The sequence below is a fragment of the Vidua chalybeata genome, chromosome 1 (genome assembly GCF_026979565.1).
Source record: "Vidua chalybeata isolate OUT-0048 chromosome 1, bVidCha1 merged haplotype, whole genome shotgun sequence".
NCBI classification, from domain to species: domain Eukaryota; kingdom Metazoa; phylum Chordata; class Aves; order Passeriformes; family Viduidae; genus Vidua; species Vidua chalybeata.
The window spans coordinates 39,082,329-39,086,342 of record NC_071530.1 but is presented as its reverse complement, the minus strand read 5'-3'; the positions used below and the strand labels follow the sequence as shown (position 1 = coordinate 39,086,342).

General features: G+C 36.5%; 1 long non-coding RNA gene across 1 annotated transcript; it reads left to right on the top strand.

Annotated features, from left to right (window-relative positions):
- The first annotated feature begins 209 nt into the window (after nt 1-209).
- LOC128792569 (uncharacterized) lies at nt 210-2,789 on the top strand. Its single transcript, XR_008432446.1, has 3 exons — nt 210-476; nt 1,622-1,795; nt 2,362-2,789. It is a non-coding gene; the product is annotated as an uncharacterized LOC128792569 (long non-coding RNA).
- The last annotated feature ends 1,225 nt before the right edge of the window (nt 2,790-4,014 follow it).

Sequence of the window (4,014 nt, the reverse complement as noted above, 5' to 3'; positions counted from 1 at the left end):
ATTGCCATGGAAATTCAAAGAACTGAATGAATGACTATACATTAAGTTTGCATGCTGTACTACAGGTATCTGTCATAAGGCTAAGAATGCTGTTATATATTCGATTTAACTCCAGAGAATAACTCAAACAGATGCTGAATTGAGAACAATATTTTTATTTCATGTCTTTTTGAAAGATTAACTATTGCTTTTTATAAATATGCAAAGACCTGTAGGAGTGGAAATGCAAAGCACAGCTTTCACCCCATTAACATGCTAATTCATTTGGAGGAAATTGAAAAAGCAGTTTCACCTATTTTATTTGCAGGTCCCTGCTAGTCTGTTACAGAACCTGTTAAGCCACCATACCCGTGGCATAGTTAACAACCCTGGAGGGAGCATCAACCTTAGGGATGTCCCACCATGTACAGCATGGGAGTAGCATAGGTCAAGGGTGGGATGACAGGCACTGCAGTCTTCCTGTTTGTGAAACACAGGTAAGTGATCATGAATTAGCAGAGCAGATTGAAGCATGGAGCGGGAGGGAGTGCTGTGTTCCGCATGTATGCTCTGTTGGGAGAATCTTGTACCAGGCAGCTTGGGAGTGCTGTGTGCTGTGCCTGGCTAAGGAGATGTTTGGCTTTGTGGCTAAAAGTGGTCATGCTGGTTTGGTGAAGCAACTCAGAGCTGAAGCATGTGCCATGGATTATGTGTGAGTGCTGCAGCTTGTGCTATGTTCCCATGGATTGGTTAATGTGCCTGCCTCTATGGCCTGTGAGTGTGCTCTCTGCCTTTACTGTAATCAGAGAGCTGGTTTGGCTCAGGCTGTGCTGTACTTCAACAACAACTATCAGGAAAGAAAGCACTGTTTGCTCTGAATTGTCTTCAATTCTGCACAGCTACTCAAAATTAGTACCTTTAGTTATTTGGGATAATGGATTGTTTGATTAGAAAGCTGAGGAAAGCTTTATGATTTGAGAATTAAATGTCCCAAATAACCATATGTATGCAATTGACCTCTTTAAACTTTAGCTATTCTATGACTTCAAGTAATTTCATTGTGTTTTCAGCCTTTATGCCAGTGTGCTCTTTCATCATCATTACTCATGTCCCAGAGAACTGAATCCAACATATTTTGGGAGAAATGATAGATAATGAGCAATTGAAAAAAAAACAGGTTAGCAAACTGGTGGAATTCTCATGCATGAGAACTAACAAATGACTTTTCAATAAACTAGCTGTAAGATGTAAAGTAAAAAAGGCACTTCCGTACTTCTTATCATGAGTCACAAGACAAATGAACTCAGCAGAAAAATGTCATGTTTCAGTAGCATGTCTAACGTGTCTCAAAGACTACAGAACATAAAAGAATCTGTAATAATATATCTGTCTTTTCCCAAAGAGCTAACGTTAGTACTGGTTCCAAAGTAAATGGAATTCTGACATGGTTAGTGTCAAATAGTTTCAAAACCTGCTAGAAAATACATTGATACATAAACCCCATTTTCTAATTTAAGACATATTAGAGAAAGGAAAATGTTGAATGGGATGGAAACTGATACTTTATTGAAATTTCTAGGTAATGTGTATTTCTTTTTCATGAAAACCTGACAAATTCATTGTACTTATTACCTGGAAATAGAAGAATATGAGCAGCACTTAAAACCAAGGTAAAAGGAACCACACTACTTTCCGATAAATTTCAAGAGCTTCAGAGCTTCCCACTCTTCAAAGGCTTTCTGCAATAAAAGCTTCCAGCAGAAGAGCATATGTGGAATAACAAAGCTCAGTAAAATCCAACTAAATGAAAAGGAAGGTGAGTTGTTATTATGGTTCTATAGCATGATGGTAAAACTTTGACATGACCTTACTATGGGGCACAGTACAGGAAATGTATTCTCTCTAGCTGTTATCTAGGAACACGGGGTATCACTAAGTTGTTCCTTGCAAAATTATTTTTTAAAAAATGAGGAATGTGATTATAGTATAACAGTTAACAGATTTGTTGCAAAAATAGATATGCTGCCTTTTATGACACTTAGGTCAGTAAGATAAAACATGCAGTGCCTTTTCTTTGCTTCATAGTTTGCAAGAAATGAATGGATATTATAAAAGAACTGCATTGATGAAAAACATTTTTCTTTACTGTTCTGCAAGTTAAATCCACAGTAGATTTCAAAAAGAAATGTATAAAATAATGAGGACTACAGCGTCCATATTGTTTAGGTTAAAAACCCCCACAGATATATGTATATCAAAGCAAGTTACTTTTAATACATCCTGTAGATGAAAAACTTTTTTCTAGAACATTAAAGTGAATTCACAAATTACTAAAGCACATATATTCAAAGTCATTCAAAAGACTGTTTTCCTTCTTTACAGGTGACAGCCAGGAACCCTAAATCAAAGAAAGAAATGCTGTGAGCAGAATGCAGCTTTCTGAGGTGCTTAGAAATGGAAATACTCTTTTGGAAATCATGCTGGACTGAAGACCTAGACTGAGATTCCCAGACTCTAATAAAAATATGGCATAGCAAAGTACTGGCTAAATGGTGCCTAAGCAGTGAAACACATTGTCCTGGCCAGTACTGAAAGCTGTTGCTACTGCAACTTCTGCTACCTCTACCAGCAGTGGCTAAGGTCATAGTGGGCAAGAGGTATATAAGAACCACTGATCCAGATTATTTTACTTCATCTGAAAACTGAGGTAATGTGTTCTTACATTTCTCTAAGAAAAACAGGAATGCACTAAAGAGTGGGAAGAATCTGCAGAGCTGATTGGAGCAGTGTAAGGTATGTAGTGGAAAGAGAATATAAGCAGTGTTGATTGGGTAAAAATAGAACAGGAGACCATAACCTAAACACAAAATCATATTTAGTGTGTTACATTTGATGCTTTATTTACCCATTCTCCTAATAAATACAGCAAGACTAAAATGCTAAACAGACATACCACTATTGAAAAAAATCATGGAGGACAGCTGCATGGGACTGGGAGAGAAACATTCAAGACCCAGAAATACCAATGCATTAAAGGCTCTAAAGGAATAACAAAATATATTTTTATGTATTTCTGATCACCTTTGCTTAATAATACGAAAGGAAAATAGAAAAGTGCATGAAGCAGCTAGCAGTGACCATTTTAAAATACTGCTTGCCCAATCACCCAAGCTGTTGAATTACACAACTCCTTACTGAAATAAATAGGAACTGCTGCTGAGCCTTGTTATAATTGAGGCTACTGAGAAATTGTTGAATAGCTGATCTATAACAAGTAATTGTTAGGGAGTTCAGATAATGCTTATTGGTAAGTGGATGGCTGAATCTTGGGTACATTTTACCTGTTTAGCTATACCCTTTATATTTTTTTATTTGAAGTATACATCTTATTTTTGTAATTACTTTCTCAAAGAGTTCTAAAAAATTAATTCTCAAAAGCCCTAGAATAGTCTGCTGACATCAGTAATCTGAAACAATACATTTAACCAAAGAGTATTATTAGTAAACAGGTTACTGGGAAGACTAACAACTTAAGTCATCTAGAAAAGAATACTCACAAAACAGTATAATTGTATAAACTTCCTTTTTCTAAACTGCCTTGTAATTGTCAGAAGAACATGGTAAGCACATTCCCTGTGCTGTGGGCTATAAAAGAGGAATTCAAATTTTAGGTCATCTAGTACCAAATAAAAAACACCTTGGTCTAGTAATTCAAAGCATTACATCAGTATAAACTAAAGCTGCCAGTACAAATTTACTCTAAGGGTTTCTTCGTTAATTTGTTGGACAGGTACGTGCAAACTCTCTGTCTGTGATTCTGCTATTCTGTGCCTGACTGGACCCTTCATAGTAACCCTTGACTTTTCTTTTTGTTAGTTACTACTTCTTGTCTTCCCCACTTTCTGTGCTCAGGTGTATTGTTAGCTCATGTGTCCCCACCCTAGTCCTCTTTCAGAAGGATGTTCACAGGTCATTCACCCAACTCTTTTGTTGCTCTTTGCCTCAGATATTCATTTGTTCAAGTATTCTAAAACT